This window comes from Felis catus, chromosome B1, assembly GCF_018350175.1.
Source record: "Felis catus isolate Fca126 chromosome B1, F.catus_Fca126_mat1.0, whole genome shotgun sequence".
NCBI lineage: Eukaryota > Metazoa > Chordata > Mammalia > Carnivora > Felidae > Felis > Felis catus.
This window is the reverse complement of record NC_058371.1, coordinates 155757734-155784222: the sequence shown is the minus strand read 5'-3', so window position 1 is coordinate 155784222 and position 26489 is coordinate 155757734. Positions and strand designations below refer to the sequence as shown.

The 26489-nt window shown below is 33.7% G+C and overlaps 1 long non-coding RNA gene across 1 annotated transcript; it reads right to left on the bottom strand.

Moving 5' to 3' along the window:
* Positions 1-891: 891 nt before the first annotated feature.
* On the bottom strand, positions 892-7383 carry LOC123385058. Its single transcript, XR_006597069.1, has 2 exons — positions 6499-7383; positions 892-1352 (listed from the first exon to the last, which is right to left on the bottom strand). It is a non-coding gene; the product is annotated as an uncharacterized LOC123385058 (long non-coding RNA).
* Positions 7384-26489: the final 19106 nt, after the last annotated feature.

Genomic DNA, 26489 nt, shown 5'->3' with positions numbered 1-26489 from the left:
TGTCTTATTGGATCTATTTCTCTGAATAACTCTAGCACAGATATTACAAATACTTTTGGCAGTTCAATGAAAATAATAACAATTAATTTTTTTTGAAAAGAGAAAGAAAATAAAACTTAAGGTCCAGGACCTCATATTAAATATGTGGTAGGAAAGTGCTTTATTAGTTTCCTATGTATATATTTTTTAGAATCCACAATATTCACTATAGAAACTAAGAAAATATAAATCACTTCAATTGCATCAACCATCAAAAATTTTCATTGATATTTTGGTATTTACCTTGCAAAGTATCATGTGTGTATATAGGGTGTGAATGCTTATATGCTTCCAATTATATAAACACATACCTAGGGGCACCTGGGTGGCTCAGTCATTTAAGCGTCCGCCTTTGGCTCAGGTCATGATCTCATGATTCGTGAGTTCAAGCTGCATCAGGTTTGGTGCTGTCAGCTCAGAGCCTGGAGCCTGCTTCAGATTCTGTCTGTCTGTCTGTCTCTCTCTCTCTCTGCCCCTCCTCCCTCCCCCACTCTCTCTCTGACATAAATAACAATTAAAATTTTTTCCATTGACATTTGGTATTTACCTTGCAAAGTATCATGTAGGGTGTGAATACATAAATGTTTACAATTATATATAAACACATATCTAAAATAAAAAGGAATCAAGCACTGAACACGTTTCAAAACTTGTTTTATTAACAATATATTGGGAACATATTTTATGTCAAGAAATATACTAAAATATCTACTAAAACATCACTGTGATGAATAATCAACATATTATTTTGTGTGTAGTCCAAATAAAACTCCTTCTTACCCATGCCTTAAGGCTTACCATGTTATGTGATGAATTTAAAAGAAGCAAAAGTAGAATTTGTTGAAGTCTTGGCAAAGAATGTAAAGAAAACACCACTTATCCAACTGTATTAGTTTTCAGTCTCTGTGGAACAAATTACTATATATGTAACAACTTAAAACAACACTAACTTATTATCTCATGGTTTCTGTGAGTTAGGACTGTTAGTTAGCTGGGTTCTATGCTCAGGGTCTCCAAAGCTGACATCAAGGTATCAACCAACCTGTGTTCTCATCTGGAAGCTTGACTCAGAAAATACCTGTCTCTGAGCCCACTTTGGTTTTGGCACAATTTGCCTCCTTGGAGGTATGGGAGGGAGGTCTCTGCCTTCTTGTTAGCTGTTCTGGGGGTTACTCTGAGGTCCTAGAGACCACACATTGTTCCTTGACACATGATCCTCTTGGACAGTTCAACACCTGGTAATTCATGTCCTCAAGGCCAGGCGGAGTGGTCCTCTCCAACTTCTGTGTTTACCAGCCAGAAAAAACTCTTTGCTTAAAAAAAAAAAACAAAAAAACAAAAAAACAAAAAACAACTTACCTTGATTAGGTCAGGGTCAATCTGGAAATGCTCCTTTTTACTGTACAATATAACATAATCAGGAAAGTGATATCTCATATTCTCAGGTCCATATATATTCACAAGGAAGACATAATACAAGGGTAGGGTTGCTGGGTATAATCTGAGAATTCTGTCTACTACATCAACATAAATGCGACCAGTAGTTGCTCAATTATTTGGAAATAAGTTTGTATACATATGCAACAAATAAGTTTATATCCGTTTGCAATTTTACCTAAAACAAAAATAATCATATTTATTCACCAACATTTTGATATGCAGGTATATTTATTAACAAATTATGCATATGGGGCACCTGGGTGGCTCAGTCAGTTAAGCATCCAACTCTTGATTTCAGCTTAGGTCATGATCACATTGTCTATGGGTTCAAGTTCCACATTGGGCTCTTCACTGACAGCGCCACTCCAAGTGGAGCCTGCCTGCAATTCTCTCTTTCTCCCTCTCTCACTGCCCCTCTCCTGTTCATGCTCTCTCTTTCTCTCTAAATAAATAAATAAATATAAATAAATAAAACCATGCATATATCTAGTTTTGAATGCTTTCAAGGAGAAAAGCTTATGACTCACATTTAAAATTGTAATCAGTATTTCCTTTTTTACCCAGATTTTTTTGAATTTATTATTTATTTTCCAAAAATTAACTGGTAGATCTATATAACAAAAAACATGAATTATACAATCTTGATTTTATAATTAACTTTTTTTTGGCCTGGATGAAAAAAAGCTTCAAAAATATTGCCTAAATGTTTGGAGAGGAAATGGAATTTAGGTTTTACAGTTAAAAAATTGACTTAATTGATAAAAGAGTGCTTTTTAATTATATAACTTAAGTTGGTTGCACATAACATAGTATTATGACCACTGTGATAGATTAAAACAAATATCTCTTCCATCTGGCCAAAGACCTCTAAAAACCTCCATTTCATTTGTTTGTTCCTGGCTCCTTGTCTCCCACTTTCTATTCTTTTCAGTCCTCTGTACTCTGTGACAGCAGTTGAATGATTTTTAGGTGTGTAGTTTCTATTTTACTTTTTTATGGTTTGATCATTTATAAAAACCCTCTTTTTCTTATTTGGTTTCTCCCAGCAGCATACTCTCCTCCTAGGAAACCCTCACCAACTTTGACCCACTACAAATATTTGAGCTTATTCAATGTCAAATGACTCATTACTTGCTTTTTCTTTTTCTTTTTTCTTTTTTTGAAGAGAACCATTTCCCTAGCTATCCGATATGCAGAAAAGTCTATAAATGAATTTATTATTTATTTATTTATTTATTTATACAATAAATTTATTTTTTGTAGCTTTTTTCAGTGACTTATCTAGCTGCACTAATGTTAGTAAGACTCTCTGTTTATTTCAACAGCCCAAGAGTTCTGAAAACTAGCCATGAAGAATTTCAAGTTCTTACATAGAATTCAATGGGAACAAGTGACTGCATGCTCTATAGAATACACCAGAGAATTCTTAGTAATTTCTGTTACTCTCAAGTCTAGTTTTTTATATCTCTACAGATAAAATGGATCTTTCAAATGCAATGGCTTTTGAATCATCTGCATATTAGGAATATAACTAAGTCAACTGTGAATGCAGTACAAGGTATAAAATTGTGTTACTATATGTATTGCAAAAATGAAACTTCAATCAAAACTGTTAGAGAGTCTGAAGAGTAAACTCGGGTGTATTTTCCATCAAATTAAAGATGAGGGAAGAGACATATTTTACCTGTGATTTTAAGGCTAAATATATTTATGCCAAGTACCCCAGAAGCAGACCTTGATTTGAGGATCTATATGTAAATGATTTATAAGGAAATGCTCTTGGGGAAACCATTCAAGTGGTAGGGGAAACAAAAGAAGGAAGAATAGACAGGCCTTCTGAGCCCCAGTCTCAGAATGGTAGTTTCAAACTGACCCTGCAGAGATATTCTGGAGTATAAGTTGCCCTGGAGTTGCATGGAGCCAAGGCAAGGAGTCTGGGGCTTGGGTACCCCAGCTCCCATTGGCCATTACTTAAGGAGCCTCATCCAGTTGTTTTGGGCAAAGAGGCCTCTGAAGTGCAAAGGCAGTCCTCCTTAAATGTCTCAAGTTATTGAAAGCAAAAGCAAATAAAAGGGCACCTTCCAAGCACAGAAACATGGTAAAAAGGAACGCTAGGGGATCTGGGGAAAGCATGTAAAACAATTCTTATTTGCATTCTAAGATGTAAATTGGCCAATTAAAACATTTTATACGACTAAAATTAGGCATACAGAATGTGAAAAATGTTGCTGAATATACTTTTTCAGTAACTATTTGTCAAACTTGGAATATATATGTATATGGTTTTATTCTCCCTCGTTTTAACAATAACAAAGTCTATATATCTACCAGAGACTCCAAAAGGGAAGATACGATCATAGTATGATTAAACTGAGAAACACAAATCAGTAATGCTCTCGTGAAAAAACTGGAATTGATTATTGTGATCTAGGGTCAAAACATTTCAATGGTTAGTTTCAGCTTAAAACTGAAGTACCCGCTGAGGCAACGGCAATACAGCAAACGTATTAGATTCAGTATTGGCCAGAGCATTATAAATTTAATTTGCTTATTTATGCCTAAATTTTAAAATTAGTACTGATACTGTTATGAATAATAACACGAGATTTACAACAGGCTGCCCCCAGAACACCTTCCTGGTAATTTAAGTTACACTCTCAGACTTACATGGACCAAATGAACATAGGTAAACTCTGGTTCATTTTGACATCCAGAGCAAATTTGTAAAGGATGTGAGTGTGTGAAGGCATATTTGCATTCAGAAGGAACATACTGAGCCTAGGAATGGACAATTTATCTTAGTTGAAGGGAAAATTCTGTCTAAGTTAGTAACTTTGGGGGGGTTTATGTTTTGGAATTTATGTTTTCCTTATTTCCTCTTTCCTCATGATTCCCAATACTCTCCATCCAGTCATCCTGGCCATTCTGTATTCTTCGCCTCAGGGAAGAGCTGTAATTGTGTATAGCAGAGGGTTGTCTCTTTCCCTCTTTTATGATTCCAATGTACAAGCTTTAAAAAACTAGAAAGAACATGACTGAGGGGGGAAAAAAGTTAATGCAGAAAATATGGTAAATAAAATGTTGAATAAACGAGTAAAGGATGGATACTCAGTTGTTTTAAAATACAAAATTTGATTAATAAAATTTCAGTACATTACTAAAAAGTCGCAGAATCTATTCTCATTTTTTGTTGGTGTGAGTTCTGAACCTCCTAGCCACATTGTATTTTAAATAAAAAATGACTCAAAGTTTTCTATTTGCTAAAGTGAATACCCTATTTGTGTCATACATTTATATGCATACAAACATGCACACATACCTGTATGCACGTGCATATTTAAACTTTGTACCCCAGTTAGAGAATACATATTATTCTCAAGTTCACATGAAATAAGGTCACAGATTGGCCATAAATATGTTCTCAACAAATTTCAAAGACTTGTCATAGGGATCACATTCTATAACCATTATGAAATAAGATTAGTGTGATGGTTAATTTTATGTTTCAACTTGCCTGGGCCACAGGGTACCCAGACATTTGGTTAAACATTATTTGAGGTGTATCTGAGAGATATTTCTAGAAAAGATCAACATTTGAATAGGCAGGCTGAATAAATAAAGCAGGCAGCCATCCCTAAAGTGGGTAGGCTTCATCTAATAGAACAAAAGCCTGAATACAACAAAAGTCTGACCCCCTCCCTACCAAAGAAGGATTCCTCCTGGCTGACTGTCTCTAACCTGGGACAGCAAGTTTTTCCTGCCTTCCCACTCAACTGAAACATTAGTTTTCCTGTCTCCTGCCTCCTGATTCACCCTGCAGATCTTGGGACCTGTCAGGCTCCAAAATTATATGTGCCATACATACATCCGATTGGTTCTGTTAATGTGGAGAATCCTGACAATTAGATATTAATAACAATAAACTACAATTTTAAAAAAATTCTTGTATATTTGCAAAATAAGAAATATATGACTAAACAATTCTTGAGTCAAAGAAGAAACCATAGTGAAAACTAAACTATTTAGAATGAAGTGATTCAGACAATAGCATATATGAAAATTTATTAAATAACTGTGAGGAATTCCCTCTTCCCCGGGCATCAAAATTCATTATGGTGTAAAAACAGCAATTTTGTTTTCCATTTTAATAACCACACTTGAAGCACTTCATATTTCCTCAATAATTGAATACTGGTTTATAACTTCCATTGCTTTGAAAAAAGGTAATAGTTTGTAACTGTGTTCCTTTACTACCTTTTATCCCCTGTGTTGCCCCTGTGCCAGTAGATTGTAAATTGCCTGTTTTATGTATCTGTTTCTCACTAAAATATGAGCTCAATGGACTGACAGTTAAGATTAAGAATTACTCAACTTCTTTGTCATAGCACAGAACACATAGTAAGAACTAGAAAAAACTCAATGGATTGGTTAGAACTATTTTGAAATTCGAAAAACAAAATATCTATCAGTCCTCCTGAGACAGTTGGGGGAGAAGCAGACCTGTAGAATATACTGAAATCAGTACCAATTTATGGTCTTAAATGGTTACATTCCAAAAGAAAGATATGGAAGATTAATGAAATAAATATCCAAGTTAAGATGTTAGAGAAAGAACAAAGTATATGCAGAGAAAGTAGAAAGAGGAAGATAGTAAAGACAAGAACACAAATAAAAGATCTAAAAGCAAAGATAAAATAAAGCCAAAACTTTGATGGGGGGGGGGGAAAGTATGATATTTGAAGGAATAATATAATATGTAAAAATTGGGAAAGTCTGATTAAGAAAATAGGAGAGAAGTAACCAATAAACAATATCAGGAAAACAAGAGTACATAGATACAGTTGCAACAGAGAATACAAAGATAATAAAATGAGACTAACAATTTTATGTCATTCATTTGAATACTTACATGCAATTACTAGATTCTTATGTAATTAAAACATCAAACTTTACTTAACACTATATTGTCCTCTAACAATTATAGACTCTGAAGCAAAATTCGCACACACACAGACATACCTCTAGCATCATATAGTTTGGGGGGAGGGTTCTATGCAACTTTAAAGAAATATGTCTTTCCATCATTATAAAAGTCTTCCAGAAAGTAAAAATGTTGACCATTCTCCATTAACTTCAAAAGAGCAAAATCAGAGAATGACTGTAAAGAAAGAAAAACACAGGCCAAGTTGATTCAAAACATAGGTAGAAATTAATTTTCTTAAGCTGATAAACATTTATTACCAAAACCTTACAACAAATATTCTTAGTGGAGAAGTATTAAAATCTTTTACTTTAAAATGACAAACAAGTCAAAGATGCCCATTGATTCATCTATTAATTCATTTACTTACTAAAAACATGTTGATTAAACCTATACTAGGCATTCTTCTAGGCACTTGTGATATAGAAGTGAATAAAACAGATAAAGATACCTGATTTCAAGGAATTTACAGTTTGGCAGAGGAAAATAGAAAATAAACAGTAAATACAATTAATAACAACATAGATGTTAGAATCTGAAAATATTATAAAGATTTATAAATGTTATTTGTTTTTTTTAAGTAAGTTTCATGCAAAGCATGGAGCCCAACATGGGCCGAGATTTATAAATGTTAAATATATATGATAAATGTTATAATATGAAATATGAATGAAAATGAGGAAAAGTAAAGCAGATTAAAGAAAATCAGGAGTGGAAGGGTGGAAGGGACGTGTGTGATACAGGTTGTACCATTAAATAGGTAGTCATGCCCTAAATGTGAGACCTGAAACCATTACAATCCTAGAGGAGAACAGAGGCAATAACCTCTTTGTCATTAGCTATCACAACTTCTTGCTAGATATGTTTCCCAAGGCAAGGGAAACAAAAGCAAAAATAAACTATTGGGACCACATCAAAATAAAAAGCTTTTGCACAGCAAAAGAAACAATCAACAAAACTAAAAGCAACCTACGGAATGGGAGAAGATATTTGCAAACCTATGTGGTGAAGGGTTAGTATCCAAAATATATAAAGAACTTATAAAACTCAACACCTGAAAAACAAATAATCCGGTTAAAAAATAGCCAGAAGACATGAATAGACATTTATCCAAAGATGACATACAGATGGCCAACAGACCCATGAAAAAATGATCAATAACATCACTCATCATCAGGGAAATACAAATCAAAACTACAATGAGATTTCACCTCACAGCTGTCAGAATGGTTGAAATCTACAAGATAAGAAACAACAGGTGCTGGCAAGGATGCAGAGAAAGGGGAACCCTCTTACACTGTTGGTGGGAATGCAACCTGGTGCAGCCACTCTGGAAAACAGTATGGAGTTTCCTCAAAACGTTAAAAATAGAACTACCCTATGATCCAGCAATTTTACCCCTAGGTATTTATCCAGAGAATATAAAAAATACAAAGTACTAATTGAAAGGGATACACACACCCTATGTTTGTAGCAGCATGATCAAACACTAGCCAAATTATGGAAACAGCCCTAATGTCCATTGACTAGCAAATGGATAAAGATATATATATATATATATATATGCAAAGGAATATTACTTGGCCATAAAAAAGAATGAAATTTTGCCATTTGAATGATGTGAATGGAGCTAGAGAGCATTATGCTAAGCGAAATAGGTCAGAGAAAGACAAATATGTGATTTCACTCATAAGTGGAATTTAATAAACAAAACAAATGAGCATAGGGGAAAGAAAGAGGGAGGGGAGACAAAGAGACTCACAACTATAGAGAACAATTGATGGTTATCAGAGAGGAAATGGGTGGAGAGATGGGTTAAATAAGTGGTGGGGATTAAGGAGAACACTTGTGATGAGCACAGGGTATTGTATGTAATTGTTGAAACACTAAATTGTACCCCTGAAACTAATATTATACTGTATGTTAACTGCAATTAAAATTAAATGTTAAAAAAATAGGTAATCATGATAAGCCTCATTGAGAAAAAGGTATTTGGGAATCATATGAAAGCTATGAGAAAAATGAAACAAACATCTGGATAAAAAGAATTCCTGACAGTGAAACTATTGTAAGACTTTTATGTTTGAGAAATACAAAGAGGCCAGCATGGCCAAAGCAGCATTCTAGACTTGGTTTCCCTGATATTAATCCCATTATCAAGAATTTGGATGCTCAGAATTTATTTGAGAGGTGATCCTGAGAAGCATGCAAAAGGATGGGAGGAATGTAAGGCAGAGAAACAGTGGCTGATAAAAGGTGAGTTGATGAATCTCGATTCTTCTGAGGACTAGCCCAGGATGCATCTTAGAATTACCAGCGAGAGGGAGGCAAGAATATTTATCCATTAATTTCCATACCTAAGGTTAAGGGATGTGTTGGTTGAAATACCTACCACATAACTGGCACTTCTGCTCTGCCCTTGCAGTGGACTCAGTGGTCTTCTGGCTGCCAGAGTCAGGCAATGGGCAGAGAAACAAGGGTCAAACAAGGCTCAAGACAAACAAATATTTGAAGAAAGATGGTGCTAGTGGGCATTTGAAATAACCATCACCATAGCTATAAATGAAGTCAGAGGTACACTTATGTGGTGTGTGGTGGGGAATCAACAGTGTCTGCTGCAAGCAGCAAAAACAAGGGGAGTGGAGATAAGGCGAGGGGAAGAGGATTAAGGGAAGGGTGATCTTATAGAGCACTGTACCTCTTGTAATGACTTGGCTCTTACTCTATATTCAATGCAGAACCATTGGAGAGTTGTAAAGTCATTTAGCTGTGTTATTGAGGAAAAACTGTGGGTGACAGAATGGGAGCAAAGGTAAGGGCAAACTTTTAGGAAGCCATTAAAGTAATCCTCACAAGAAATAAAGATGGCCTAGGCCAGATTGGTATTGAGCAATAGGAGAGACAAGGTCAGATTCTGGATATTTTGCATAAGGTGAAGCCTTTTTTCTATTTTAAATTGCACTAAAGGTTCTTTACATTAATTAGGACAAGAAAAAGAAAGACCTAAAAATTGGAAAGTAAATAAAAGATTCATCCTATATGATGACTTCACAATCTACACGGAAAATTCAAAATACTCTGGAATCTAATTATTGCTAATAACCATATCTTTGGCAAGATAGATAGTTAAGAGATTGGTACTTTAAAAATCAATTGCATTTCTATGTATCAGCAACACATAATTATTTTAAAATACATCCTGTATATTACCAACTGATGAGATATTTAGGAATATGTCCAAAGGAAGATGTGTAAGATCTATGCAAAAAAAAAATATAACATGGATTGATAGACACTCAAAGGTTATGGAGAAATATCTTGTGTTTATGGACGAAAGCATTAGATTAGGGAAAAGATGTAGAGTTACACCAAATTAATCTACAAAATCAACTCAATCAAATTCTAACAAGAATTTCAAATGCAGATCCTAAAATGTTTGTGGAAGTATAAAAAGAAAGAATAATTGGGACAAAGATACAAGAATAAAGTGAGGGAACTTCTCCTTCCAGATATCAAAACCTGTCACAAAGTGATAGTGTTTGAACATGTAGCATTTGTGCCAAGAGATAAAAACTAAGCAATGCAACAGGTTAGAGAGTTTGGAACTGGGGAAAATATGAACATAGTATCCAGATTGGGAAGGAAGAAGTAAGAGGGGAGAAAGGAGAAGAAGAGATGTCAATAAATGTTGTGAGCACAATTGGTGAATCCATTTGAAAAAAAAAAAGTATTCCTACTTCACACTTATTTAGAATCCATTTCAGATGGGTTAAAAAATTAAATGTGGAAAACAACACAGAATCTTTATGCATAAAACTATAGAATAATACCATTCTGATTTAGAATGAGGAAATCATTTTTAAATATGGCCCCTTCACACCATTAAAAAAAAAACTATTAACTTGACTACTTAAAATCAGTTTGTCAAAAATACATCAAAGAATGTAATGCCATATAGTGCAAGATACTTGTAACACACATAGCTGACAAAGACTTAGTATCCAGAGTAAAGAATGCTTATGTATCATAAGAAAAAGACAAATAGACAAAATAGTCCCATTTCATATCTACTTGCTTAGCAAAATTTTAAAAATCTACAGTTGGAAAGGATATGAATCAATGGAAACACCTATACACTACTCATGAAATGCATGATGGCATTTTTTTTTGAAAACTCAAGCATTCATATACTCTACTAACCAACACTTTGATTCCAGGGTACATTCCAAGAAATGTATACTAAGTATACATTCACATGGATACTAAGACACATGTACAAGGTTTACAGAAGCACTAAAACATTGGGTTCAAAGTAAATGTCCATAAACAAGAGAATAAATTTAAAACTACAGTATTATACTAACACAGTGGCATACTATAGAGCAGGGATAATAAACTATAGCTACATTCAACATCATAGATGAACTATTAAAGCATAATTTGGGGATTAAAAATAAGTTTTAAAAAACTAAAATATATGCAAGTATGATACATTTCTTTAAAGTTAAAAAAATAAGCAAAACAAAACAGTACTTTATTCAAAGTCTACTGATTTAAATGTTCATTCTATCAAAAAAAAAAAACCTTTGCAGAAACAGAATGAAATATTTGTGTCCATTGGCCTACTCAAGTTGACACATAAAATTGGCCACCATGGTAAGTATTGCCAATATCATTTTATACATATCACATACATTATATGAAAAAAGCAAATAAAGAAAGAAAATGTGTTGGAGATTAAGGTGAGGGAGGGAAGATAGTTGAAAAGAAAGTGAAAGAAATGAAAGGGATAGTGAGAAGGAGAATTGTTAATGAGATGGGTCTCCCTCTGGGCTACAAAATCAGATGTTATTGGGGAGTATTGAAATTAACCCATGAATTTTAAGAGTTCAATATTTCCAACCCGTCACTTAATCTAATATACTGTGTACAAATTATTAAACTCTCAGTGCTTCCATTTCCCACACATCAAATGAGAATAATAATAGGTTTTTTACTTAAGGGATTGAATAATTTGGCTTATTTAAAAGGTGGAAATAGCCAATACTAGGTACATCACTAGTGGGTAATATTCAATTGACCTTTCTACCCATTAAATTACTTTTAATAAGGAGCAGGAAAATGAATCTACATCTATTTTATTTCATCACAATTTTGGTGTTTCTTTCAAATAATGATAGGGATAGAGGAGTGTATTAATTTTATTATTGTATATTTTATTATTTCTAAAGCCTTTGAGATAATATGCATTTTCTGAAATTTTTACTCAGTGGATAGTGAGCATGATTTTCTTCTGTGCTTGATATGACTGCAAATAGTCTGTGAAGTACTTACACATCAGCATAAACTAGAAACTAGAAAAAATATGTGAAAATATTTTAAGATACCCAGTATTTACAAAAGTTAAGTTTACATTTTTAGTTATATTATTGAATTTAATTCATTTCATAAGATTGATTACAGATATCTCTTTCATGCTATCCACCACTTAGGAAAATATAGCAAAGCTATAATAGTTATTTATCTATTAAAACTGATTTCACAATTAAATCAGGAAATATATATAAGGCCTAAAGAACAGTGCCTGGAATATGGTAAGTGTAAAATGTTACCATTTTAGTAAGATTAGATTTATATTCATACCCATATTCATTCACTATTTATTGTTGTTGTTAAATAGAGGTCTGAAGTGGTATACTTTCTTCATAAACACTATTTTAAGTCTTAGAATAAAAGGGAAGAGAAAAGTTTTTGACTTCCTTCTCAATCTGGTAGAAACCCTTCTACACAGAAAGCATTATGTGCCCACTAGGTGCAGAAAGACAAGGAGAAAGCCATAGTAACATGTTTCATTCTTGTTTGCTATGTGTGGTCATGTTTCTTCTGTTCCTTCTTATATCCTTGACAAAAAAAAAAAAAAAAGAAGTTATAGCTAATGTGTAAGTAGTCACTTCCCACCACTCCATATTCCAACAGATGCATACTGCATATGTAACATTATTATAGAAGTATTATTTCCTCACTTTATAAAAGAATCTTTTAAAGCCATCACAAAATAATAACCTAAGTAAATAACTTTGTATTACTTAAATCCAGGATTCAGAAGGTGAAGATAATTTTTAAGATTTTATTTGAAAATGTGTATATTAAAAAATGTGGAGATAAAAAACTCACTTCTGTGAGTTTACGAAAGTTTACGAAACTTAACTTTCGTAAATACTGGGTATTTCCCCCAGAGAAACCACCAGTCTCAGAAAGAGTAGTCCCTATCCCTTATAAGAATGGTATGAAAAGAGTTTTCTCTCAGTATAAAAATAGTAATTCTACTGCATTATGGGTAATTCAGTCAAGTTATCGACATTAATAAATGGTGCCACCTGTGTGATCCTCTTTTGCTTTCAGAAATTGTTTTGAAATTCCCAATGTCCCTTCAGAGGCCCACTTGATATTTTTCCCCCTACAATGACACTGGGAATAAATTAAGCTGTTAAGAGAAGATTCATAATGAAGCAACAAAACACAAAACAATTAAGACAAATATTTTATGCTCATTTTATTTTCCTTCATTAGTATTTAAAGGTCAGAAAAACACTTGTAATTTGGAAAAAAAAGAATAAAACATAAATGCTAGTCTCCTCTTGGTTTCACTTGGAAAAATATTAACATTTTTCTGAAATGTAAGCCCAGAAGCAATTAAAAAGAAATACTAATATTCAGGATTAATGTATGACATATTCTTCATTTTCAGTTAAAGAAATCTCGCAATAAGACTCGCCATAATGCTAAATTAAGAGAATGGTAGGTTTTAATCCTTATTCTTAAACAATCAATCAACGCTCCTTAAAGTATTATTTAGAATTGAGGTACAGAACCTTTCACATGGCCCATAGGATTTGCATTCTAGGTGCTAACTCTTTATTATCTTACTCAAATAAAGGCCATGCAATCTAGGATCATCTAGTTAATCATAGAACTAAGAAGCTCTGATCAAAGTGAAGGTTCTTGGTTAGGTCAGAAAACTAGTAATTCCATTACTGATTTTTAAGTTCATACCATGATATTGTTAATTTATTATCCCTTGTAGAACTGAAATCTGTATTTTATTTCATTTGGGGGAAATTTATTGAAGAACTATATCAATTAATACTGCTAAATACTAAATGAGGTCCATTTGAAATGGCCTGTTCCCCATAGCAAACACTGGTATCCCCAAGTTAAAACATATTCCTATAGAAAAGACTAACATTTTAAACAAGTTTACAAAAATCACATTTACATGCTTCTTCTTTTCTAATGCACTAATTTTAAACTACCAATAATATTCCTGATACGATATTTGATGTAAAAGTTATTTGACAATAAACTACAGAATTCTACTGTGAGGAAAAAGTATACATTCCAAAGATTAACATAAGCATGATAAATTTTATTAACTCACAATCCCTTGGAATTTTCAATAATTTAAGAGGGATTTAAACTGAAGTTTACCTTAGTTTATCTAGCCAATCCTTTTCAGATTCTATAAATGTATGGTATAGACAAAATAGCTAAGGATTTATTTTAAATAATCAAATCAAAGGCCTATTTTCAAGAGTTTCTCAATTTACATATAAAAATACATTAATTACAATGTTTTCCTAGTTATTCATAAATGAAAGTTCCCATATGGTTTGTACTCAGAAAAATATCTTAGGCTAGTCAGTTTTTTCAGTTACTCCTGTTTGAGTAATTGTATGCATCTAAAATTAAAACACTATGTTTCCTTTAAATATTGTCTAATTCAATTTTTAATTTATTAAAATTATCTTTACTACCAAGAGGTGTCATTGGAGAGATATTTATCAAAATAGTAAATAATATTTAATCTTCCTACGAGGACAGCTAAAAAGCAGAAAAATTGTTTTGTCTTTTAAGGACACTGCAGGTCCCATTTATTATTACTTGTTCTATACTGATGATAACTTTTTTTCAGACTTTTTCTCATGTCACTATGTCTCTTAGAAAGAAAACCTTTTTTTTAGTGTTTATTTATTTATTTGGAGAGAGGGAGAGAGAGCATGTGCAGGGGAGGGGCAGAGAAAGGCAGAGAGAGAGAATCTTAAGGAGGTTTCACGGCCTAGTGTGGAGCGTGACACGAGGCTTATCTCATGACCATTGATCATAACCATGAGATCATGACCTGAGCCGAAATCAGGAGTCAGACCCTTAACCAACTGAGTCACCCAAGTACCCTTCTTAGAAAGGAAATCTTAAATCTATTCAATTCAGAGGACACAAAGAACCCATTTGCAAACTTCAGCCATACCTATTGTCAGTGGTTCTTCATAACTACCCTGCGTGATGGTTACCCTGTGTGACGGTTAGTTTTATATGTCAACTTTTCTAGGCCACAGTGCCCAAATATTTTATTCTAGATGTTTCTGTGAAGGTATATTTTGAATGTGATTAAAATTTAAATTAGTAGACTTTATGTCCTCCATACTGTGGGTAGGCTTCATCTAATCAGTTGAAGGCCATAAGAAAAAAATTAACCTCCCCCACGAGAGAGAGGGGCTTCTGCTAGCAGACTGCCTTCAGAGTCCAAACTGTAACTCTTCCTTGGGTTTCCAGTGTGTGGGCCTACCCTACAGAGTTTGGACTTGTCAGTCTCCAAAACCACTTGAGCCAATTCCTTAAAATCTCTGCGCCTCCCCCCCCTTTTTTCTTTCATTTATATACATATATAATATATATTATACAGCAAGAGATAAATGCATCTTCATATATCATATAGAGATATTATATAATATATAACATATATACCATATATATAAAAATATATGATAGATAGGATGTATGTATACACATCTTATTTCTCTTATTAAACATCTGCTTCCCTGGAGAACACTGACTAATACAATCTATAAAAGTGGGAAAAACAAACAATTTGGAGACTGTTATTTTACTCTCCTCAGATGTAATTGTTTCAGTTAAAGAAATTATTTGACTATTTTAGATTGTACAGTTCTTCATATAAGAAGTTAATAGCACTGATTTTGACCATTACATATATAATTATTTGTAATTATTTTCAATATATGTAATGTTGAATTTTCATTTTACCCTGTCTTCTATATGGCTTAGCAGTTCTCTCTATAATCAATTCCATGACCACAGTGTGAAAAAACAGTGGACTTCAATATTTTTATAATTACAAAATATCAGAAACAACTAAAATATCCAACAATAAGTGGAATGGTTAATTAAAATTTGGTCCTTCTATATGATGAAATATTACTAAATAATTAAAACTAATATATATAAAATTCTTCATAAACAGAAAAATGTTAACGCACTATAGGTAAAACAGGTATACTAAGATGTATATGAAGTACACCCTTAACTATAGTTTTAACTGTAAATATAATATATATATATGAAATACAACATAAAGGAAATATGTCAAAATGTAAATAAAGGTTATTTCTAGATGGTTGGATTGCATGTTATTATTATTCTATTCCCTTTTGTATTTTCCAGTTTTCCATAATAAACCTGTGTTGTTTTAATCATAAGGGAGAAAGTTCTAAGGTTTGAGCAAAGAAGACATTGTGTCCAATTTGCCTGGGTATGCTCTCAGTACAGCAGAGTTTCTAATATTCAGTAAATGTTTTTTTCATGATAAGAAATACATACACCTATGGGTCTTTAATAATATTGGCTATTAATAATTAATCTCTGAATCATGTCTGTTATCAACAGCATTATTCTCCTAGTCAACAGTACTTTATTATTAGGGTTTACTGTTATATGAAAAGGCACACAGAAGAAATCATAGTGGTAGGAGTAACCCTTAAATGGTCCTCCTTCCCCCACCCCCTACCCCCATGATTTCTTTCCCTAATCCACAGGACTGAGAATGGGAATTTGATGAGAAATAATGCCTATGATTATGTTAGGTTACATGGTAAAAGTGATTTTACAGATTTAATGAAGGTTACTAATCAACTGAGTTTTAATCCAAATGGAGATAACTCCATTAAATCAAACAAAATCTAATCACATCAACCTTTAAAAGCCCAGAGTTTTCTTTAACTGGTAGCAGAAGAAGAAATTCGAGATATTGAAAGCATGAAAAAGACTTGATGTGTGCCATTGCTGATTTGAAGATGGAGGGGGCCACTTGAGAAAAAAAAAAAAAAATAAGATTGCTTCAAGGAATAGAGGGTAATCCCAGGCGGCACGAAAATGGGGACCTCAGACCTACAATCCACAAGGAACTGGATTCTGCAGATGATCTGAATGAGCTCAAAGTGAATTGTTCCCCAGAGCATACAGGTAAGAGCTCAGACCTGTTGAGACTTTTCATTTCTGCCTTGGAAGACTAAGCAAAGAACCTAGTCGAACTTGTCCAGGCTTTTGACCTATAGACCCATGAGCTAATAAATGCATGTTGTTTTAGGGTACTAAAATTTGTGATAATTTGTTCTAAAGTGATAGAATCCTAATACACTAAAAAATTGTCCTTGTTTTAATGCAGAGGTTCCCAATTTTTATGATGTTTGTCATATGCTATGAGTAAGATTTTTCTGTGGTTATAAGACCCAAATGTGTACAGAATATCATATAAACATGGAGGATTCTTAAATTTTCTCCCACAATATTCGAAGGTACACAGAAAAATATTGTTCCTTTGTTCTCTAAATCTGACCTGATCTTCTGCCAGAGCCCATCTGATATAGAAGAAAACTTCTATATCAGGCACTTCTTCGCTGATTCAATCTTGGCTTGTAACTAAATCCTAGCATTGGATGAAATGTAAATGCTTATAAATTAAAATCTGCTGGTTTTGAAAGCTTTCCTCATATATGTAGTATTTATCCAGCTTTCTTATAGAGACTTGGCTGGAAATATAAAGTTAGAAATGATCTTTTCTCTATATTTTCAAGTCTTTCGGTGTAAGAATAAAATAGAAGTATAGGATTGTCCTAATTTATTTTTAATCCTTTCCTGTGATTTATTATGTAGGACACTGGACACTCCCTAGAGAGCTAGAATTCTGCACCACAGCATATTCAACACTGACATTTATTCATTTAAGTCTATATGTCTGAAATCGCAGTATCTGATATTACCAGGAAGTTCTCACAGTCATAGAGAGTTTGCTAAATGGAAATTTCACTGTGTGGTCTTTCAGCTGCAGAGAATTCCACTTTCTATAGAGAAATGTCAGTAACAACTTAATTTCCTCCTGTTGTGTGAGCATCTTTTATCAACAAAAATGTTCCCAATAATCACATCACATTTTAGAACGTTGCCTTTGGTTTATACAGGCTGAGGAGTTAAGTGAGAGAAAGAGCAAAGGGAATTCGAAAAAAAATAATTGGTGGTAAAGAGAGCTCAGTGACTACTAGCTGTGTATGAAAATGAAAAGTGTGCAGATTAACCGATCTGATACCATTTCTATTACTCTCATTTATTAAAGTTATAGCAAACTGTTTACCCTGCTGGTTAGCTCTTGCAAGAGTGACTCTGATCTCATGAATGTCAGCACTTGCCCTCCAGGTTTACTCAGCTTTCAGCACAGATACCTTTCTTGTCCAGCTCTTCAAAGCAAAGAAAAGAAGAAAGAAGAAGGAAAAAATCATCCAGTGGGGGATTACAACATCCTCCACAGGGAATCCCTCCTGAGATCTTCTGGCTGTAAGAATATGTTGAGAAGCAGCTCAGTGTGCCATAATCCATGCCGAATGTGACTGGAACCTTCTGTGCAAGGTAGGCCAAAGGTCACTCTGATGCCAACACAGAGCAGGAAAAAAAAATGCATATTTTGCATCTCTGTCAAATAGTTATTATCTATAATTTTTTACTGTCAAAAGTCAAATTCATTCTTTCCTAAAGAATTTCACATTTTGCCAGATTAATAACAGCAAGGCAAAATATTTGCCAAAAAGTATGTAGGCAATTATAATTTTGTTATTTCAATCCATGTAAAAAAATAAGTCCCAACCCCAAGAATGTGGGACTAGACTTTGGACTAATGTTCTAGGTAATCCCAGATGTAGATAAATCTCTAGAAAACTTGAGCAATTTAATAACTAGCTTAAAGCAGAATCTGTGAAACTGTATTCTTATTCCATTCAGTTTGGTTTTTCTAAGTCTACTTCATCTCAGCCCATTTGAGAGACTATTTTATTACTAAAGCTTTGTCAGTCTAATGATAGAGGAACAAAATAATTTCAGACAAATGTATATGTATGAGATAAATGTAAGTGATTGGTAGATTGAAAATAGGATTTTTATCCAGTATATTGAAATGTTACAAATTCTCTTATCTGTTCCTTGTGACCTCTATGTGTTTATTTCTCTGTTCCAACTGTTATTTCCTCACTCCAAACCTGCTTAATCTCTCACATTAAATGTTTCAATAGCTTCCCATTGAGAGAAATAAGCTCTCCTCTCTGCTATTTACTCATTTACCATACCTCTACTCCAGCATCCCATTTAACTTTCTAAATATAGTTGTGATCATGTCACTTCCCTTTTGGAATTTTTACAAATTTTCACTTCATACAAGTCTGTTTTTTTGCTTTGGTTTGTTTTTGAGAAAGAAAGAGAGAGAAAGACGCAGAGAGAGAGGGAGAGAGAGAATCCCGAAGCAGACTCCATGCTGTCAGCACAGAGCCCGACACAGGGCTCCATTTCAGGAACCGTGAGATCATGATCTGAGCCGAGATCAAGAGTTGGACATTAAATTGAGTCACCCAGGCTCCCCCTCATTTCATACAAGTCTAAACAACTCACCATTCAAATACATTTGCAATCTCTGAACTATCCTTTCAGGCTCATCTACTCCTTCACAGTCACCCCCACTTAAAAACTCCTCACACAATTGCTCGCTCCTTACCCAGATCCTAGCTTCTTTCATTTAACTTCACACAATCTTTTAAAAGAAGGGTACTTCTATCTCTATAGATAGGGCCTTTACACATACCCTACACCCCTAAAATGTCAGTTATCTTCTCACCCTCTTCCTCTTAGCACAAATGTTATCACAACCCACCCTGACCATACAATGTGTAATGTATTTCTCTCATGATTATGTCCACCTAAAAGATAATTCTTTGTTTGGAGACCCCTATCCCTATAGACTTTGGCCTCCTTAAATCTAGGATCTGGTCTTATTCAAGTTTTTTTTTAATAGGAATTATAGAAATTTTGTAAATGTCCATTGAATAAAAGCATGCAAGTGTCTAGTAAACTAATATCTGCTATTATTTCCTATGGATTTATCCATCCCAAAATATTGATACCATTGGCTCATTAGTTCTAAGGCAATGTAATCCTCCATTAATACCTGTGATATAATTGCTGATTCTATTGTAATTTCATCGATATAAATAAATTACAATCATACCAGCTGTGGTAAACAGACACCAGGGCTTTACTCAGATCTTATTATTCAATTATAAATGAATTAGGCTGAGATGATACAATACAGAGTCCCAGTTAGCAGCACTTTAGACTTATTTGTGGCAGTATCATATGGCTTTGCCTGAACAACATATTTCACAGGTCCTCAGTAATCATTAAGAACACCCACATGAAACAATGAGAATATATTTTATGGTTTCACATCTAATTCTTTACAAATATAAACCTGATCCTCTAGAGTATTAGCTTTTATAATCTCTAGTAAATTGGAGGAAAACACTTTTTTCACCCTCCTAGAATTGCACACCTAAATATCATCAGTTTATATGCATTTAAAAACATAGAGTTCACCTTATTAATACACAACAATGGCAAGGCAGATGGCAATAATTGTTTTGTTTATTAAATAATTAATATGTTGTTTTTTAAAATCATTTTCTTGAGTTAACTTTAATTTATTCAAATTATTTCAAATTTATAACTAAGGATAAGATTCACAATCTTTCTCATTTTCTTACATCTAAAAAACGGGTATCATCTGATGTAACTCTAAGGATTTTTGAACATATGAGAAATATTTAATAGGCTATTATAAAAGTCGTTTAGAATGCAAAGATATTGATTAAAAATGACAAATCCTTAAATGCTTACAGAATGACGAAGGATTTAAATTCTAGGAAACACAATATTCAAACAATTAAACATGGATTTTTTTTCTTTTTCAAGCTTTTATTTAAACTCCAGTTAATATACAGTGTAATAGTAGTTTCAGGTGTAGAATTTAGTGATTCATCAATTATATGTAATACTCAGTGCTCACCACAAGTGCCCTTCTTAATACCCATCACCCATTTAACCCACCCACCCCACCCCCTCCAGCAACCCTCAGTTTGTTCTCTATAGTTAAGAGTCTGTTCTATGGTTTGCCTCTCTCTGTTTTCCTCTGTGTTCATCTGTTTGTTTCTTAAATTTCACATATTTTTTTTCTTAAATTCCATGTATGAGTGAAATCATTTATTTGTCTTTCTCTGACTGGCTTATTTGCCTTAGCATAGTAATCTCTAGCTCCATCCACATTGTTGTAAAAGACAAGATTTCATTCTTTTTGATGGCTGAGTAGTATTCCATTGTATATCTATAATACATCTTCCTTATCCATTCATCAATCTGTGGATACTTGGGCTCTTTCCATAATTTTGCTATTGTTGATAACGCTCCCATAAAAATCAAGGTGCATGTGTCCCTTAGAATCAGTATTTTTGTATCCTTTAGGTAAATACCTAGTAGTGCTATTGCTGGGTCATAAGGTAGTTCTATTTTTAAATTTTGAGGAACCTCCAGACTGGTTTCCAGAGTGGCTACACCAGTTTGCATTCCCACTAAGAGTGTAAGAGGGTTCCCTTTTCTGTGCATCCTTGACAACATCTTAAACATGGATTTTTTAAAGGCATTTTACAATCTATTTCAATTAACAACTAAAATCAGTGACAATGAAACATAGCAAACAAAATTATGGTTCTATATATTTTTTATTTCACTAGGAATTCTCAACCAATTTTGAAAAACAAACTTCCTTGTGTCGCCTCTCAAGCAGAACATATTTAAATGATTATTTATTCCTAACCAACCCACAGCTTTTACAGGCCTATTGTATTTTAGTTCCATCCACCTTTGAATGCATTTCATTTTTGTAGTGTAAGGGAAAACATTTTAAATGAGAGGCTTTAAAATAAATGTATGTATTTAAATGTATTTAAATACATGTATATATAAAAATGAAAGAACTCTAAAATCATTATAAGTAATAAATAAACAAAAAGTAAGGAAAGATATCTGAATTTAATCAAAGCAAAAAAATACCTTTAAGAACAATGATCAGTAGTAAATAAGAGTTTGAACCTTAAACAAAATAAGATGTTAGACATTTCAAAATGTAATTAAGCATTATCTATGCACTTGAGAGACCAACTGTGTGGTCCACCTGTGTTTATTTTTTTAATTTTGTTTTATTGTTCATGTTAGAGAGAGAGAGAGAGAGAGAGAGAGCATGCATGAACAGGGGAGAGGGAGAGAGATAGAGAATCTTCTTTGTTTTGTTTTGTTTTGTTTTGTTTGAAGTTTATTTTTGAGAGAAAGAGAGCATGAGTGGGAGAGGGGCAGAGAGAGAGGAAACAGAGAATCCCAAGCAGGTTTCACACTACACTGTCAGTGCGGAGCCCAACACGGCGCTGGAACTCACGAACTGCGAGATCACGACCTGAGTGAGCCAAAGTCAAGAGCCGGACACTTAATCAGGCACTCCAAGAAAAAGATAATCTTAAACTGGCCCAGTCCTCAGCACAGCGCCCAGTGAGGGTCTCAATCCCATGACCCAGACATCATGACCTGAGCCAAAATCAAGAGTTGGACACTCAACTGACTGAGCTACCCTCAGAGCTGAGCTCAGTCTGATTGAGCTACTCATTCATAAAAGTAAACAAAATCAAATTGTATTATAATTTCCATGAAAAAGAGCATATCTGCCTCAATAATTTTAACAGTTTGAGCAGGCCAACAAGAACCTTTCAAGTCATAGTAAGCTGAGTGGCAGAATTGGTTGACTTGGTTATCATAGTTGAACACTTCCTATAGTGCACTTTCTTTAACCAATTTCATGTGAATTATGTAAGTCTGCATTGTACACTAGAAATACTCTGATGTTTCTAGTATGCTAATATTTCTTATTTATTTCCCTCACAAGTGATTTAAAGAGAGACATTTTTACCAACAACAAATTTTTTTCAAATTTTTGGTATTGTAATTCAGTAAGACACTCGTTTTATAGATGGATAAAATGAAGGACATGAGCAAGGAACTACTTAACCAGATAAATTTGGTCAACCCTTCTAAATCTGGGAACCAGAATTCTAGGTTAAGGAAAGAGAGGGAAACTGTTAGGGCCAAGGTCAGCATCACAAATGGAAATAATAGACAGACATATACATAATATGACATATTAATAATTTATATTTTTTGAGAATGAATTAATCCAAGTAATAGATAAGAATGAGAGGAAGCAGGGGCAAGGGGTAAGTGAAGGTGTTGGCCTCCGTCATCATTTTGTATCAAAGGAGAGGGAGACAGGTAAGAATCAGATGAGATTACTTCAAAGATATTTCAAGTCTTGTCTTTTAGCGGGTGCAGTCGTTTAAGCCACTGACTCTTGATCTGGGCTCAGGTCATGATCTCAGTTTGAGATCCAGCCCCACGTGGGACTCTGGGCAGACAGCAGGGAGCCTGCTTGGAATTCTGTCTCTCCTTAACTGCCCCTCCCCTACGAGGGGCGCATGCGCTCTCCCTCCCTCGCTCTCTCAAAATAAATAAACTTTAAAAAGTTCCTTAAAAAATACTTGAATATTTCTAATTTTTTTCCCATTTCATACATATATCACCATTGGCAGCACCTATCTCGTTCCTTCCCTGATTATTCCAAGTGTTAAAATATTTGCTTTATTTTGGTTTCTTTCAGGGTGAACTTCTTTGCATGCCTCTTCTTCATGCAGCCAAGAACACTTTTAAATTAACTCTGTCCCAAGCTGGGATCTTATTCACCTTCACTTGCATGGGTTTGAATGGTCTGTAGTTCCACATTCATAGGATTCTGCCATTCTTGTTTTTAATTACATTCTTAAACTCCATTTCTGACTTATTTTTGAGAACATTTTTGAAAATAATAGCAAATGACTACTCATATAGATCCCCTGTCTAAATTTTTCCTTAAATTAGATTTATACATTTTACTTTAGGATTATATAATGATAATTTATGTGTTACGTGTTTTAATAAAATTATATATAAATATATCTATTTTTTTAATATATACTGCATTTTATTAATGAATCCCACAGTGAAGCAAATAGACAGGAAATCCCAGTCAAGAAATACTCATTATAAAAATGTCCCCTTAAGAAACAACTATTATGAATGAAAGGAGTTGAAACAAGTGTTGGAAATGAACTGAAATTTGATTGCAGCTTTCCAAAAGGCTCCAGTATATTATTCCCTCCCAATTTCCATATTATTATCTTTTTAGTAATGAAATTAAAGGAAATTAAGAGTATGCTGTTTCTTTATCTTAAACGTCCACTTGAATACTCTCAGCTAGCTTGTTATTTATTATACTTCTTTAATTAAAAAATGTAATGACAATAATAATATAAGAAGAATATTCTGAGTCAAAAGATTTGACAAATATTCCTCTACATGACTAAAATTTTACTGTGAAATTCATTATATCTATACTTGAACACACTTATTATTTTCTTCCCATCACGTATATTCATGAATTTTTTAACGATGGAGTTCACCTTTGTGTCTAAAGCTTTTAATCTCAAATCTTCTCAATTTTAAAATGCTAATAATGACAACATGTCAGACACAACAAATTCTCAAATTCAAATTATCTATAACTGAGAAATTATTTATGCATTGTTACCAAAATTTTACTTTTTATTTTAATATCCCAACATAAAAGATGTTAAAACGTTAATCTCAAACTATAGACATAGAAAATAATAAAAATGTTCATATCATACATAGTTCTGAGAAATATTTATTCAAACAGAAAAATGAAATTCTGCTTTTAAATATAACTATGTAATCAAGACTTGCACATTTTAGTTAGCTTCTCACAAGCAAACTTCCACTGCATTTGAAACAATACTAAATAGGGATCAATGTTTCAGGGACATTGTTAATAAATAAAATGCCTAGATTCCAGCCTGGTAAGAAAATTGTTTTTTTTTTAATTTTTTTAACGTTTATTTATTTTTGAGACAGAGAGAGACAGAGCATGAACGGGGGAGGGGCAGAGAGAGAGGGAGACACAGAATCTGAAACAGGCTCCAGGCTCTGCACTGTCAGCACAGAGCCGGACGCGGGGCTCGAACTCACGGACGTGAGATCATGACCTGAGCCGAAGTCCGACGCTTAACCAACTGAGCCACCCAGGCGACCCAGAAAATTTTTAAAAGGAGAAATTTTAAAAATTTTTAAAAATTGTTAAAAGAAATGCGAAATTATACGCAAACATTGTAAACATTAAATATCCTTTATAGTTGAAAAAGTCTGGAGCAAAATTGGGTGTACATACATATGAATAGTATTTTTAACTTAACCTGCCTCTGGAGACTTTTATACAAGACAGATAACATAATTTAGGACAAACATGGGAAAAAATGGAAAATTTTCCTTCCTGTGTTTTTTTTAAGTTTTTAATTTACTTATTCATTTATTTTGGGAGAGAAAGAGGGCAAGAGCAGGGAAGGGGCAGAGGGAGAGAGAGAGAATCCCAAGCAGGCTCCACACTGTCAGCACAGAGCCTCACGCAGGGCTTGAACCCACAAACCCGTGAGATCCTGACCTGAGCCAAAATTAAGTGCCGGATGCTTAGCTGACCGAGCCATCCAGGGGCCCCTCCTTTCTGCCATTTTTGAAATTAAAAATGCTTTTGTTTTAATTATGTTTTTTTTAAAAAACAAAAGAATTATGTTACATAGAACATGTAATTTTACTGATAAGATGATTCTCATCCATAATTTTGGATGAAATTTGCCTAATATCTGCCTGATTCTGTGATCAAAACTGTTGATCATTGTCTATTGTCAAATTCTTAGACGAGAGTACCCTAACGTTTTGGAAGTCAGTAACAATGAGGTTCAAATTAAGGTCATTTAAAATCGAAGCCAAGTAAAAACAGAAGTAACAGCATTAAGAAATTGAGCTGTCATGTATTTACCACTTACTAGGGCACAGACATTGTTCAGAATGTTTTACAAATAAATCTAATTTAAATCTTACAATAATCATGTGAAGTATGTACTATTTTTATTGTCCCAAATTTACAGATGGGGAAACTGGGGCACAGAGATGTTAATTAAATTGGTCTGAGCATACAACTAATGAGTGACTGATTGTAGGTCAGACCTAAGCAGTCTGGCTCTGAGCCTAGACACTATACTATTCAGTTTCTTGTTATGAAAAACTGCAGACATCTAGGAAAAAATAAAAATTGGAGTTTGCATAGGACTATAAACACCAAGCCACATATATTTTATTGCGTATCATAAAATCTGCATAGCACTTTCTCTCTCCCTCTCTTAAGGCACTTGTTTCACTCCATCTAGTATTATAAATATTTTTACATACCTTTTTCCATGTAAGTTTACATTAAGACCCCAAGTTCCTTGACATAAAAACTGGGTCTGATTTTTTGTATCCTCCAAAATCTCTAGTAAAATTTTCTATATCCTTTAAGCATTCATTATTTTTGAATGATAGAACAGAAATCTCTCTCCTTCATTAAGAAACTGGATTTTAAAAATGTAGTTAACGCAATACATAATACAGGTCTGGATTAAATCTTGCCTTTCCATATAATTCTCTCCATGACCACCCCCTCTCATTAAAAGTAGAAATAGATACCGACTCTCCCAATGACTGGATTCATTTAATAAAAACTGAATATATGGGGCGCCTGGGTGGCGCAGTCGGTTAAGCCTCCGACTTCAGCCAGGTCACGATCTCACGGTCTGTGAGTTCGAGCCCCGCGTCAGGCTCTGGGCTGATGGCTCGGAGC